We start from the raw sequence: 17,100 nt of genomic DNA, 5'->3' as shown, positions 1-17,100 counted from the left end.
TCCTTGTGTATCAATGCCTGTTTCCCTATAGATTGTAAGCTTGCAAGCAGGGCCCTCTTACCTCTATGTCTGTCTGTTATTACCCTGTTTTGTTCTATCAATGTTTCCAATTGTAAAGCGCAACGGAATATGCTGCGCTATATAAGAAACTGTTAATAAATAAATAAATAAATAGTTTCTCTTCTCCCCTGAACTATCTCTCATGTGCTGCTTATCATGCATAAGAAATAGTCTGTAATTCAGTTATCACTCCATTGGCTACTCAGCCCTTAAATAACTGACTTGCCATTTTCCATTTCACAGTGGATACTAGCTGTGCTTCTGGAACTGGTTCTGTATATTTGTGTTTGACCTTGGCTTTGTTTCTTGATTATATGCTGCCTGCACTGACCACTGGAATTTTCTCCAACATAGCTGCTTATGTAGAATTAACTTCCTCTTTTACTATGCAGTTAATGTTTAAACCATTATCTGTATAATTGATTTACTAAGCAATTTATCATTGTCCCTCTGCTGTTTACAGTAAGACTAACCTTCAGTTATATGATATGATTGCATGTTATATTTTATTGTATCACTTGCCAGTGGTTCTGTTCATATGCATTATATACTTTGCTACAGCGTTATACATATTGTTTCTATTGTACTATTGAGGAACCTCTCATAAGGTTTCCTTGTGTTAAATCTGATATATTGGCATGTCCCACAGTGTTCTTTAGGTGCTTATTGCCTAGTAAGGTTCCATATTTGTTTCTTACTTAAGCCTTGGAGAAAGATAAAGTGGATGGAAATAAAGTATCAACCAATCAACTCCTAACTGTAATTTTTCATACACAGCCTGTAAACTGACAGGAGCTGATTGGTTGGTTCTTTATCTCCGTCTAATTTAACTCTCTCCAAGGCTTAGTACATAGACCCCCTGGTCAATCTCATGTTTATTCCCTCTAATAATGCTATCTGTGATTAATCCCTACTAGCCATGCTTAAGACCTGGCAGCAACCGGGTAGTGGTAAGCAGAATAAGCTTTAAGGGAAAAGTGTCTGTTACAGTTGAAGACCTTGGTTTTGGTTGTAGGATTTTGTTACGTGCCCTGATGTTATTCATAACAAGGAGCATGTGTCTGCCATCCTTAATGGGCATATATTGACCTTCAATAGGAAATGTGTATCTCCTGTTATAAATCTACAGTTGAGAGTATGTGATAAATGCAGGTTGTTATGTGATTGGAGGGCTTATTTTACATTCTGAAAATCATAGAAACAGACTTACAGATAGGATCCAATTTTGTTCAGTAATATTCAGCTAACTCGCTCTTCCATGTTTTCACAGATATTATTTTTGGCTTCAACTTTGTGTTTAGACTTTAAATGATATATTCCACACATAGCATCATGGGGAAAGATTGCTTTTGCAAGTGTTATTTACGTGTTAATATTTGGAATACCTCATGCTATTATTGAATAGCAAAGGATGAAATTGTTGGCTACTGTTATATGAACATCTGTTATTATAAGACCAACACGTGTCAGTCCACTTCATTTCATGCTTATTACAGGAAATCCTAAATCCCTGCTATATGTTTTAAATTGAATGCACATTGTCAAGAGAGTGAATTAGGAATGGGTATACATTTCCAACATACTTGTGATTGGTAGAGATGAACAACCCTCTAGAGGTTTGGAAAGAATTTGACCTACTCCATATGAAATTTTGTGTATGTACCAAATGTTCCTTTAAAACTCAAACCATCTTTGGTTCTCGGCTCTCGGGAAATGCCTATGGAAACTAGAAGTGTGGAAGGTGGATAGGGGGGGTCACTGTGTAAAAGTTTAAGGTGTGAAATTTACCTAGCTCTGGAAAACATAGTTCTCCAGAAGTGTGTCCCGATAGCCAATGCATAAGCCATTGTAGCCTATGGGCTACATTTTGCATTATTTTTCTCCGCTAGTAATCTCTGCTAACACATGCACAGTCTGATGGCCATGGATGTGCAGTAGTGCTTCCAGGGTGTGAACCCAGATGTAAAGTGATCACAATAGTGATCACTTTACTTCTTGCACATCACAGGGACAGACCCACATCCCTGCATGTGTTATTAGGTACATTGAGGCGATATTCATTTTCTAATTGATGTGATAAGCAGCTATAAGAAATTATTATTATCAGGACCAATTCCCAATTAATGATCAGGGGAATGATACATAAATGATTATGTTGCAACTGTATAATGTGTTTAACAGATTACATTAATTAAATGAATTATATTGCAAATAAAAACATAATTTATTTATTAAAGAAGATGACTTGTCACCCATTACATTCATCAGCTGATTTTGTGCATCACTACATATCTCATCTGTACTACGTACATCACCTCTATTACGCCTGCATGTGTGTGTGTGGGGGACGACTCTCTAACCATATAAGTACTAAGAAGACAGAGAATGAATTAGAGTCATACCAACACACCATACACAGGCAAGCAGGGGATACATATATACAAAGAGTGAGCAACCCTTCAACGCTTCCCTGTTCTCTGTATCCCTTTTTCTAGCACCTTGCCATTGTAACCTAGTTATCCTAGTAAAACATTTGTTTGACCAATATATCATGTTGGTGAAGTGCATACGATGACCTGGGGGTCATATACAGCTCGCAGTGTCTTTACATGTGGCTTCAGGTTCCAGCGCCTTGTTGGATTATTCCCCTTTGTCATTTTCCATACTTTTTTTTATTTATTCCCTGCTGAGCATCACCAACAGAAACCCTTCTAATGGAATAAGGGCCTGATTCAGACCTGTTCGCTAGGATGCGTTCGCTCATAGCGAGCCGATGTTTGCAATCTGCGTATAATGCGTATAAGTCACAGACGCCTCGCTAGAATGAGTGACAGGACGAGCTGTTTGTGGGTGGTGACAGGGGTTGGTCGAGGGAAACAAGGGTGTTGTGGTGCGAAAGCAGGCGTGTCTGTACATCTTAACACTGTTTCAGAGGAGTGCATAATTAAGATGCAGCGTCATAATACACGTCACACTAAAGCACTCGCAGTGCTTGCGGTAGGGTATGGTCAGCCACAAGTGCTGCGTATGGGTCCGATGGTATTCGATGGTACCGATTGTTACATACACTTCCTGGAGATGACGTGTATCACTAAGGGAAAGTGTGCGTCTTAAGACAGGCTGGTGGGCGTCTATATACACACCGCGATCGCACGCCAAGACATAGTGGGCGTGCTAATGCCTTGCTGTGCGATCGCGGGATTTGCATACTTTGCCAGCTGACGGCTGCGAGCGAACGCATCTAGCGAGCAGGTCTGAATCAGGCAATAGGACTAGAGCCACAGGTGTAGTTTGTCAGGTAATAAAGCAGAGAAGAAGACTGATTTTTATCTTATTCTTTGTCTGTCTGTAGCAGCTGACTTCAGCATCACATGACTGGCTTTGCATCATGTGACCTCCTTTGCAAAATCTAAGGAGGCCACACAGAATCAACATTATATCGTGATCCTTCCGCAGTAAAGAGCTGTGTATTTCTGAGACCAGGTGGAATAATTACTTGCCCAGCAAAATAAATTAACTAACTTGTGCATGATTAAAGAAATCTTGAAAACATGATCTGTGGGTGGTACTTGAGGATTGGAGCCTCTGCTGTATATCAAAAAGTTTACATCAGACCCTCCAACATGACCTGTTCCACCAGGTACAAAATGCTCTGCTCCTGGACTTCCCACCTAATTTATGATTGCAGAAACCTGTATTGAAACACATGTCTCATCAATTACCTAGTTCAAAACAGGTGCCTGCAATCATAAGCTAGGTGAGAAGTCCAGGACCAGAGCATTTTGTACCTGGTGGACCGGGTCATGCTGGAGGGTAGGTTACATACAGAATATAAACATGTAAATGAAACACAGTAAAAATGAGAACCTTGCTCAACGGATCTTCCAATACAAAGCATACTTGCCTACCCTTCCGGAACTGCCGGGTTGCTCCTGAAAATCGAGTGGCGCTCCAGGCCACCCAGAAAAGTGAACAAGTCCCCGGCTGTTCACCAACCGGCGTCCCCTTTGCCCCCACAGCGCCCAGGCATACAATAAAAGCAGGTGGTCCGGGGGGAGCCGATGACGCGATTCACGTCGTGCCCCCTGCTGCACAAAGCCAGCATTGTGTAACAGGGACTGCCCCAGCCTCTCTCAGCAGTGTATAGATGTAGCGCACATGCACATTGCAGCCATTCACTGCTCTGCGCAGGCGACAGGGAGTTTTCTCCAAATCTTTCCCACATGTGGGACTTTGCTGACCGCGGGAAAGTGCACGAAAAGCTTGATTGTCCCACAAAAATCAGGATGGTTGGAAAGTATGGTTCGTATCTGCAACTGGAAAATCAGTAAAGACTTTTATTTGTAGAACTGCAGTGTGGCATATAATGCATACCTCCCAACTGTCCCGCATTCAGCGGGACAGGACCGTTTTTCTGGGACTGTCCCGCTGTCCCACTCGCGGGCCACAGTGTCTCGCGGTGGGGAGGAAGATGGGCAGAGCACATAACATTGCTCTGCATAGCAGAGCAGTGGGTGTGCAGAAGGTGAACAGATGCCGTGCGCATCACCCCCCCAGGGCCGGATTAAGGGGGGGGCGACAGGGGCGATCGTCCCTGGGCCCCCACACATGGAGGGGCCCACACACAGAGTCAGTGTGACCCTGCCAAGAACAGGTGTCTAGTGACACCTGTTCCCGGATTTAGGCTCACTGCCGCGATTCGCTATTAATGTATGCAGCGGCATAGTCAGTGCTGCTGCATACAGCGCAGAGAGGCTCCCGAGTCTTCTCACCGGCGTCACGTGACACATTACGTCCGCGACGCCGATGAGAGGACCAGGAAGCAGCTCTGTCGGGATAAGGTCACGCCGGCAATTTGGTAAGTCAGCGGCGGAGGCTTTGGGGGTGGGAGGGCAGAAGGCTTAGGGGGAAGCTCCGTGTGGCTTGAAGGGGCCCCTGCAATTTAGTTGCCCTGGGGCCCCCACAAGCCTTAATACGGCCCTGTCGCCCCCTATAGTGACACAAACGGGGGTTGCAGTGAGGCTCCGCCCTGTTTTCTAGATGTCCCATCCCTTTTAAGGAAGCCCCACCCCATTTCAGGCGTGCATGCCTATGGTGCGCAAAGGGTCCCTCTTTGTGGACTACAACAGTTGTGAGGTAAGTATAATGTGAAATGGGGGCACAGTGTGGCAAATAATGTGTGGCATACAATGTGAACCAGAATGTGGCATACAATGTGAACCAGGGCCACAGTGTGGCATACAATGTGAATCGGGGCACAGTGCGGCATACAATGTGAACCGGGGCACAGTGTGGCATACAATGCGAGGGATGGGGGGAAACATGAGTGTACTAGGACCCAAGATTTCTCTTATAGAACTACTGGAATAGTAAGTGAACTTACAAGACTCAAAGCTCCGTACACCCCTTCTTCTTGTTCCTCACAACGACAACCTTGTGGTGTCATTAGAAGACGCCCCCATGCAAATCTATACACTGCCCCATAACAATGAGTTTGTCTTGTGCTAAATGTCCATACTGTCACAAAACAGCATTTTCTCTGCCTTTTGTACAGTGCATTATCTTTATTCAGTGAGCACCTTAAATCAGATTTGGGAAGGCAGTAAGAGTTAAGGTGGGTACAGCAAGTTATTAGGTTATATGATTGCGTAAACAGAAAACAGTAAAGAATAGGTGTGTGCAGGCTCAGGTCAAGAGGTGATCCGCCCGCCCTTCCCCCATACATAAACTAACCCCTCCTGCTCCTGAGACATACATTGCTCATCCTTCTAGCCCCCCCAGGACACAAGACATACATTACCATTGCCTCCTCACCCCCCCCCCCCAGGACATATACTACCATCCCTTTCCCTACAAGACACTACCCACCCTATTAACCAGCCATCTTGGATTCAAAAATAGGTTGGAGCCAGCAATAGCGGGGAGGCGCTTTAGGTATGTGTTGAGGCTGCCTAAGGGGTGTGTGGGTGCGCACCCCGTGAGCATGCCTATGCAGTAGAATATAAAAAAAACTTTTAAAGTACAAATATTTAGCAAAAATTAAATATTTGTTTGCTAGCATTTTCTTTATTATTATTATTATTATTATTATTATTATTTATTATTTTTTTTTTTTTTTTATTTTGTCACACTTACATATAAAAAAACCCTTTTTGACCATGTAAATTAAGATTGAAAACAATGAGCAACAAGCAAAATAATTTAGTTAATTAGTAAATTCAATTTCTGAGAATCTCACATTTCAAAGATGTAAACATTCTTCCAAATATATTTATAAGGACATAAGTTTAAAATGATATCATACAGTTTTGAGGATGAAGAAATGAATGAGGAATGTATTCTTCTCCTTAGCAGATATAATTGAGAAGTGAGTTAGAGAACTGTATAGTATCTATTCTATTTCTTGAACTTTATTTCCTTAGACTTTTATTACAGTAACTAGAAACCACACAGTTCACTGAAATGAAAGCACGTTTTGGAAAATATTTTTTTTTCTTATTATATTGATCAGTTTGTTTTTCCTCTGAAAATAGTGCAGTGCAAAACATATCAATATAACATGAATACATAAAACTATGTGTAGTTTCTATTACAGAGGTCAGTATAATATAAGTTCATATTATTTATTAACACCTCTGGGCCTGATATACTGTTAGGGGCAGAATCAATGAACCGTTGGGTTTACCCCCCCGGCTAAAGCTCTGCCCTGAGCTATTTTAGTGTTACTACCAGTAAGCCCCAGAGAGTGCACTTAACGCTGATTTTTCCTCGCAGAATTAGGAGCTGTGAGGAAAAATCCACGTTAAATGCATCCTCAGGGGCTTACAGCTCCGGGTAACCCATAGATTCTGGGCACTTAACCCGGAACCAATCGGTTAATGCACTTTAACAGCGGGTTTACCAAGCAGGGAAATTGCCTAATAATTTAATGGCTCATGTGCACCAAATAATCATACACATATCTGTATGCACATGGGCTCGGGTGAAGGGGGCGTGGTCACACCCCCTTAGGGAAGAAAAAATAAATGACATTTTTTTTTTGCAGTGGCGCTGCGCGTTGCGGGGCGGGACACTGTGAGCCCCTCAGCCCGGCACATAACCAGTGGGGGCGTGATCAGTGTTATCGCTCCCCCCCACAGGCATAAGCGGCTACTGCTTAACAGCCGCGAACAGTCTCCCATTGCAGCCCAGCATACAGCAGCGTGTGCTAGGCTGCTGTGATGTAAAAAGGAGGGGGGGGCAGCCCCAGACATGGGCCCCTCCAGCACCCACAGAAGAGTGGGTGGATCTTCCAGATACCGCCCACTTCCTAGAATGGGGAAAATAATACCGGGAATTGCAATTTCGTATGGTGGGGGCAAGGCTAATGATGGAAATAGCCCGTCCCCCACAGTGGTCAGGTGTATATCCTCTCTGGGAGTAGCTAGGAGAGGGGAATGCAAAGGTAGGCAAGTATGATGCAAACTCTGTCTCATCTTACACTTATCACTTCTTACCCCTGGATAGACAGAATGGTGCAGGCAAATGCAGGCTGATAACAATAAGCGTGCCTTCATGATGAATGCTGGCAGTTTGGCACTAGCCACCATAACTCATAAGAGAACTAGGCAGCCATGGAGGGATGGGGAGAAGGGCCTTATGCGGATCACGTTGCAGTCAAAGAGGAGTTTTCAGGGCTCTCCTAAAATAAATCCAGTCCCCGGCAGTTTCACAGAAACACTAACAGGCACATAGGTTGTGGATATCTCACGGGACACAACATCACATTGTCCCCAACCAAAGCAAGGTAGTGGAGAGATTCCCTTCCGTAGATGTACCCTGATGTCATCAGTTACTGTCCGTCATTTCCTACTATCCACGTGGGTATAGAGGGGGAATATAATGTAATGTATAATGTATAACTGTGCCCAAAGCGTGGCGTGCAAAGCGAGCCCACGAGGGGATAAGTTTCTTCTTTTGGTGGCCTTTATGGGCATAGAACCGCATTTACGCCCTGACTACACGTCACTTCCTGGTACATCTACTGAAGGGCATCTGTACACTACCAAAGCAGGGGCCAGACAAAGAGAATTTTCTTGCTCTATGGAGGTAGCGAGGAGTTTAAAATCAGTGCTGTCTAGTGGTCTGGGGCAGTACTTACTGTATGGCCAAGAGAAGAGGAAGGCTGGGAGGCAGAAAACTAGGAGACGAGGCAGGCTGGGAGGGAGGAAAGATGCCGAGCATGAGAATCCGCAGTCAAGATGAGCAACTTATTTGGGGACCTGCTGAGGAAGAGCAGAGCCCAAACAGGTTGGAACTTATGGTGCGTACACACAGTACAATAAAAATCCATGATATGAACGATAACGATATCGAACAAATCGTTATCATTCATTTTTGGTGACTTCCAACCCAAAAACGACCAGCAATGCGCAGGCATGTATGGATGATAGCAGTATTGTCCATCGCCCACGCATGCAGGCCAACCTTGTCGATATCAACCAGGGTACATAGGAACCCGCGAGCGTTGATTGTAGGTCACTTGCCCAGCATTGGTGGGTTGGTGGTGTGCTGGATGATCGATATCGATCATCCAGCACACCGGGAAGGTGCAGGGAGATCAGTCAGTGATATCATTATCGCTGACTGATTGTACTATGTGTACGCACCTTTATACTGCGTACGTTTAAGAACTAATGAAAGAATCGGCCATGAGCAGGGGGCGGAGCCAGCAAGGCTATCAGTAGTAGTGTCAGCACTCTGACACAGCGGCTGAGCAGTTATGAGTTGCATGCTTTGGCTGCATTGAGTCAGGACAGCTTAGCTCCGCCTCCACTCCTATCTGCTCAGCAATGCTCCTGATTGGCCCCATTGTCTGCTCCCCTCTCATGGCGGCCATGGCATAGCTGCATCAAACTCTATTGGGCTGATTTAATTAGGCTGGTTTAATACCGGCCAAACAGCTTCAAAAGCAGGTGCAGCCCGTGGAACACATAGTGCCCTTCCGCCCCAGCCCAGCCCGTCCCTGCACGGCAGTCCCCATCCCGGCTATTACAGGCTCAGACACCAGAGCACAGTATATAGTCACAGCACAGCCCCCTCCCCATCTCCCCATCAGTAGAAAACTTACCTGCCAGGCAGTGGTGTCCCGGTGCAAGAGTAGTGATGGCTGGGCTTGAAGTTCGCGCAGCAAGAAGGGGGCGTGGTCTTGCAGGAGGGACGTGGTTTCATGTGAGGGGTGTGGCCTCATGGCCCAAACCTGACTGTGCTGTCTGTCTCTGAGGGGAGGGGAGGAGAAGGGAGGGACCCGGCCAGGGGGCGCAGAGGCAGGCAGTGACGCTGGTGATTGTGAGTGACAGCCACACTAAACTTAGCTGCAGCAGGCAGGGAAAGCGCCTCTTTAGCCTGGCGCCTCCCTGCAATGCAGGCTTTGCTGAGTGTGTTGCGCCGGCCCTGCAGCAGTCTATTTGCATTGCTTAATTGTTGTTCTCATTTGGTCTGGGGAAAGAAAAAAATTCAGATTTGATTTTTAGATGGAAAAACAACAGTTGTTTGTATTTGATTCAATGTCATTTGTATTTTCTATATGTGGTTCTTTTTAATTATATTTTACACGCAGAAACACTCTCTCTCTCTCTCTCTCTCTCTCTCTCTCTCTCTCTCTCTCTCTCTCACATATATAACTGGGAGGCAGGTATGCTAACCATTACACCATCCGTGGTACTTTGTTATTTACTACTGACACTGTGAAGTCGCTTCTGTACACTAATTACTTTCTCTGTGCTATTGTGGGGTGTAATACACACGCGTTACTCCTCATGTAACCCTCGTGCATGTGCATTTTATGCACAGCTGGATGTATCTGAAAATGCCTCTAACTGAACATATGCACCAAGGGGCAGATTCTTAATCGGACGCCTTGCCGATGTCAGAGTGATTTTTCTCTTCTGTGCATGCATCATATTTGCCAACTGTCCCTGATTGTCTTGGAGACTCCCTGAAATAGTAGCAATCGATTGTGGCAATTCTGCAGTTTGCAGATGACTGTATAAAAATATCTGCAATGTATGGGCTTCACAGATCGCAGATTGCAACCAAAAAGTGATTGGAATTGTTAAATCAGGTTGTCCAACATGATGAATTTCACAGATCGATTGGGGCTGTAGATTGCTAGTGTATGGAGGTGATCAGCGGATTTGCAGACCGTTGCTAGTAAAATTATGGGCCTTTCAAGATTGGCAGATCTGTGTTTGCTGAAAATGATCTGCAAATCACTGAAAAAGATCTGTAATGTATGGGCGCAGATTGCTAGATTGGGAAATCCTAAAATCGGGCAACAAATCTTCAAATTCAATTTTATGACACGCCTCTCAGATGTAGCAGTGCACGCCCACTTTACCGCCACGCTCATAGGTGTTGCTTTCACAATCTCCCTGAAATGCTTTTTGAAAAATAGGCAAGTATGGCATGCATATAAGTCAGAGTCCGCGCGCACAGAGTCTCCGTTGTGATTGAGGCGCTCGGTCTCAGAAATGTTTTGAACATATATTGTGCGTTCCTGGGCAGTGATAGGGAGGTGGCTAAGTGGGCGCACGGAGATGTACTGTCTGATGCGCATGTTATGGGAGTGTTGCAAGCTGGTAGTGGTTTCGTGGACAGACGCAGGATAGTTCACATAGGATAATCTGCACCTATCATAGGGCTGGTGTAAGTTTATATGGCGCGTCTAAAGTGGCGTATAGTCGCAGAAGCAAAAGACACAGACATAGATGCGGCAGTGTCAGACTCAGAATCAGCCCCAAAATGTTATTTTTATGTAGCCATGTTTCCCCCTTGTGCTCTGGCTATTATCACTGAGGAACTGCAGCTTTTGGAAGTTCTCTGCTTTTAGATGTTACTGTTAATAAAATATTAGCTGTATTTTCCTGTCACTGGCTGGCTGGCCTCCAAATTAGGAAAATGCCTAGTTTTATTGGGTCCCATTTGGTCTGCTTGCTTTCTTTCAATTATTTTAAGTGATTTTGTTAATATACTTCCTATGTATGTATGTATGTATTCTGACCCGTCTTAGTGTCCTATGTAACCTATACTCTGCTACTTTTGTTGCAGTGTTCCTTATTTGCATGTGACAAACCAGTTCCAGGCTCCAGGCAGCTGCGGTGGGCACCGAAGACTGGGAGGGATCACAGAAAACTAAGTGACCGCTGGCGCGGGCCGGCATCCTGTTGTTTGTGTGGCGCAGCAGAGGGTATGAGACTGGCTGCACTGTGAAGGAAGAGCCCAAGTGCTCCACTATCTGCTGTGCTGTGTGTCTGTCACTGTGTGAGTGACTGTGACCAGGGCCGTAGCTAGGGTATATGCACAGACTGTGTTATGGTTAGCATTACTGCCTCACAGCACTGAGGTCGTGGGTTCGATTCCCACCACAGCCCTAACTGTGCAGAGTTTGTATACTCTCCCTGTGCTTGCGTGGGTTTCCTCCGGGTGCTCTGGTTTTCTCCCACACTCCAAATATATACTGGTAAGTTAATTGGCTCCCAACAAAAATTAACCCTAGTGTGTATGTGGTAGGGAATATAGAGTGTAAGCTCCACTGGGGCAGGGACTGATGTGCATGGCCAGATCTTCTCTGTAAAGCACTGTGGAATATGTGTGCGGTCAGGGCCGGATTAAGGGGGGGCATTGGGGGCATGTACCCCCGGGCCCCCCTCTCGGAGAGGGCCCCCTGCCACCAGGCCCGGCGACGGGGGGACTAGGGGCACAACTGTGCCGGGCCCCGAAGTTCAGAGGGGCCCCGAGTGCTCAGGGCACCAAGCACCTTTCTGCCGCGTTTCCGCGGCAGAAAGCCAGGCTCCAAGTGGAGACTCTGCATCGCCTCCACCGCCGGCCCTGGCCCCCGTCTTTCTTACTTGAATGGGCTGTGGGCGCCGCCGGCGGAGGTCAGATGCTTGCGCTGCGCATACATTATGCGCGGCGCCGCGTCAGCGTCATGAACTCATTCCCATCTCATGACGCTGCGCGACTGCCTGCGCCGGTCCTCCACCCTGGCCTCCTTTCTTATTCACCACTGAGGAGCGGGCGCTGGGCTCAACAACGACAGCAGGGAGCCAATTAGTCACCAACGGCACCCGCCGCCGCCGCCTACCCACCACCCGGCAACCTCCACCTGTTGGTCTGGGCTGCACCATCCTGGTCTGTGCACTATCTGTCCCAGTGTTAGGGTAAGTCAGTGACAGACCTTATTCGTTTAGGCAGCTCAATTTTTCTTATATAGATTTATATATATATATATATATATATATATATCTATATATATATATATATCTATGTGTATGTATACATATATATATATATATATATGTGTATAGATCTATATATATAGATCTATATATAGAGAGAGAGATCTATATATAGATATATATAGATATATATATATACATTATATATATATAGAGATCTATATCATATACATATAAATCTATATATAAATCTCTCTCTCCATATATATATATATATATATATATATCTATATATTATACATATATATCTATATATATAGATCTATAGAGAGAGATAGATGTGTGTGTATATATATACACAACTATATATAAATATAGACCTATATATATATATATATATATGTACATGTGTGTGTGTGTGTATATATATATATATATATATATATATATATAATGTATCTGGTATAGCTAGAAGTGATATGCTTGTACTTTAACACAATAATTGGAGATTGGTTTGTGTGTCCCTATGGCCAAGTCCCTATATTATTTTACCCCCTGGACAAGATAGTCTGCCTGGATTATACAGGTTTTTTTTGAGTGCTCATCCCTGCTTCTTTATACCGAGATTGTGTATTTATCATGTTGCATAGCAACTCTCTTTTGAAGCGCCCATTGTTTAACACACACTGGTCACGTGCGCAGGGGTTTGCGTGCCGCGGGTGGAACGCATCGCTGTTCAGCATGCAGCAACCGCGCTGTGTTATACAATGCCTATGATGCCACAAAAGTGACAAAGGCTTCAGTTGGCTAAATGAGTTGGAGATGTAGGTTATCGGTAAGTCACGTTTTTTTAAATGTGAAGTTTGGCACTCTGGAAAAGAAACAGTATGCCGGGGTGCACTCCTACTTTAGTAGACGCAAATAGGTACAGTATCCTGTAGAAAGAAAGAAGCATCACTCCACATACTTTTAAATTAGTGTAAATATGTACCCTGAGGAAAAGATTCATAGAGGTCTTGAAATATCGGTAACTATTTAAACAAATTTGAACTATTTTAAAAGTCTGTGGAGTGCAGCTTTTTCCTTTCTACAGGATACCTATATGCTATATATAATATTAATATTTACCACCGAATTGTACCGTAATTCTCTCTCTAGTGATTGATGATGAATGATTTTTTTAATTTTAGACTTTAGGGCCCCCCTGTCTTAAGTGCCCCGGGCCCCCCAAAGCCTTAATCCAGCTCTGTGTGCGGTGCGCTATATAAATAACTGATAATAATATATATATCACATACAATATACCTTATTTATAATAGGTATATCTATCTAAACATGTGTGTAATAAATGCAGGGGGGCATAGTAGCTGTTTTGTTTATTGTTAATAAAAAGGTAAAATAAATAATGCAATCACCTTTATTAAATCCCCACTAATTGCGGGCAGCAGTTCGGGGGGGGGGGGGATGTCTTGGTCACCCAACTGTGTGTCACTAACTCCCAGCAGCTGCGCCACTGCAGAGCGAATAGTCTTGCGAAATGATGACGGCATCATCGTCCAAGACTCTCCCTTGCTTCACCAGGCTCTGTGAGGTGGGCGGTGATTGGGAGGGACAACCAGCGCCGGCCCAACCCTTACACGTGGGCGTGTAGGGCGCCAGGCACCCTGGAAGGCATGGAACAGAAAAACCCCACCCACCATTCTTACCTCCGGCTCAAAAATAAGTAAGGGAGGGGAAAGAGAGGATAGAGGGAGGCGCATAAATGTGCTGCTTTCCAGCTGAAATAAGGTCTGTCCGCCCCTGGGGACAACAGAATGGAAGACTGGGCTCCGTGTGGTGTAAGTATGACTGATGGAAATGCTGAGGACTCGGGGGAGCACACCGCTCACTACAAACATCAGAATTATACATACTACTTTCTGGAACACATATTTTTGCTTGTGGTTTTTATAATAAAACTATACCTGCACATTGTAAATATTCACTAAGTGATAGGATTCTAAGCACTGTTTTCAACTTTGAGTGACAGATGCGCCGTTTGTGGGTGGGAACAGGGGAAGGTGCTTGTGAACGGTGGATGTGTGAATGCAGGCATGTCTGGCCGTCAGAACGGAGTTTAATGGGTGTGCATAATTAGCAAAGTAGCGTCATTGAACACGTCACTTGGTTGTTTTTAGCTTGAACTGCTCGCAGTGCTTGCGTGAGGGTAGAGTCAACCACAAACGCTGCGATCGCTTCCGATGGTCCTCGATGTACCAATGTTTTAAGACACTTGGAGATGACGTGCACTAGTGGGTGTTTAAATACACGCTAATGGGCATCTACATTGACAAAGTGATCGCTCGCCAAGACATAGTGGGCGTGCTTATGTCTTGACGTCACTTTGCAAAATTTAAATACGCTGGGAGTGAGCAGCCGCAATTAGCGAATGGGTCTGAATGAGCTCCAAAGTACGCAACTCAGTGTACTGTCGCTTGTGTCAAACCGTAGACACAGGCCGCACTCAAGCGTTCTGGGTACGCCATCCAGTATACTGCCGCTTGTATAAACTCGGCGGCACAGGCCACACTCCAGCGTCTAGAGTACACAATCCAGCGTACTGCCGCTTGTGTCAACCCGGCGACACAAGTCACACCTCAGCGAGTACTAGCCAAGGCTTACCAGCCCTCAATGCTGCTTCACGGCCCAAAGGCCTCATCTTGTTCTATGGCTCACAGGCCTCTACTAACCAAGGCATACCAGCCCCACAAGGCTGCTTCACGGCCCAAACGCCGCATCTTTTTCTACGGCCCACAGGCCACTACTAGCCAAGGCTTACCAGCCTTAACAAGCTGTAGTAGTGATTGGAAAAGGGCGGATGTCAACCTTGAAAAAGACGCCAGCACAGGGTAGAAATGCGTTGGTGTAATAGAAGGACGGGAGAGCCGCAGGAGAGCTGGAACGGGAGACCGGGCAGTCGAACACACAGCCGATACCAGTGGGGGACCCGGGATTCGTTACTGTGATATACTACAGGCTTGTTAAGAACTTCCACTCGGTAATTTGTTGCCATTCCAGCCATTTGTGGATCACCCTGCCCTATCTTTTAGTTTTTGTTCGTGGATGTTATACAACATATCTTGTATTTTAACTGTTTTAATTAAATTGTGCTTCACTATTATGTGATTTCTCCCTTCCTTTTGGGTACTTACCGGGAAAATTGTTGGAGTATATATGAAGGGATATTGGAGAATAATCTACTAATTGATGTAATGTATTTTCAGCGCTAAAAAGGAAGTTCCAATATTTGGTTTTTATCTATATATTTGGTGAAGGTGTGAGGTTACTTTCTTCTTGGCACTACCTATTAGCAGCTTAATTGCGCACACAACCACTTATCATTCTTTTTTTCATCCATTGTGACAGCAGTCTGAAAAATGGCCATTACTATCCTCTACATAGAAGTGTAGGGCACCACAGTTCATACATTGCACGTCCATATGACCCAAAGAGTAGTACTGTGGTAAATATGTCATGTCCAATGCAAGCAGCGTATCAGTTGATCTTGTTATACGATGTTTGAACTGTGCACTCTGGACGACCTGTAAGGGTTCCACCACATCGACGTACGTACTTGAGGCCGGCCTTGAGGCATGTTTGGTGTAAACAATGCGAGGTGATGTAATTAATGAAATAACACAGCAGTCAGTGATTGAGGTCCCCGCAAGACAAGCTGATATATGTGGCTGCTAATAACTATCACAATTTCCAGACTGCCCAGCAGGTCACATGTTCCAGGTCACCCAGCAGGTCCACAGGGAGAGTTTAGTAACTGACACAGTTTCCAGAACACCCAGCAGGTCACGTTCCAGGTCACCTAGCAGGTGCATGGGGAGAGTTCACCAATTATATATTTTTCAGAGTACAACAGTGATGCATTGTAAATGGTGGGTGGACGTTTTACCACATAACTCCGAAACAAAGCAACCAATTACAACACCAATTTTTTCTTCAAATTTATGGACCAAGACCTTTAAGTTGGTATCTGCTCCGACAACGGCATTGTAGAAATATGTCACTCACAAATGTCATCCTTCTGCCATTAATATATAAATAATAATAATAATAATGTATCTGATTTGCCAATTGTTTAAATTCTGTGCAACCTTATGCAGTTCAGAAAACAGGTCATACATAAAACAGAGACATTCAGATGTGTCATCTAGCCTCAATATGCCATGCAGCGTGATATGCCTGGCATGAGTGAGCCACCTGGTCCCATGCATCTCTGCTAGCATCATCAAATTTTGGCAAATTTTGCCAAAATGCATCTATGTCACAATCTGATGAACATGGAACTCACCAACAGATTGTGCTGATTAATTTTATATGCAACACTTGTATATCTGTAAAAAAAAGATGCCCAGCGCTAGCAGAGTCTCGAGGGGACCAGGCACGCTGAGAGGGGCTGTATGGCATGACTGCAGCAAAGGCGAGTGAGAACACATCTGTACAAGGTAGACAAAGTATATGCAGACATAAAAAAAAGGGTAGGGAGGGCCCTACTCAGAAGAAAATGTCACAGTCCAGAAGAGCAAAACTAACTCAGAAAGCAGATTGGGACAATTCTGAAGATGTACTAATGGGAAAAGGTTAGGTGTGAGGTTATACCAGTGGGAATAGTACAGATGTGAGTAGTGTAGGCGTGAGAGTCTATCAATGTGAGTATTATAGATGGGAGTAGGGTAGATGTGTGGCTAAACAAGTGTGAGTAGGATAGGTAGGAGTATGTGTGTGGGTGTATCAGTTTGGGTAGTAAAGATACCAACAGGTTATTTGTGTA

The sequence above is a fragment of the Taudactylus pleione genome, unplaced genomic scaffold, assembly GCF_031769625.1.
Source record: "Taudactylus pleione unplaced genomic scaffold, aTauple2 ptg000095l, whole genome shotgun sequence".
NCBI classification, from domain to species: Eukaryota; Metazoa; Chordata; class Amphibia; order Anura; family Myobatrachidae; genus Taudactylus; species Taudactylus pleione.
This window is presented reverse-complemented; position numbering follows the sequence as displayed.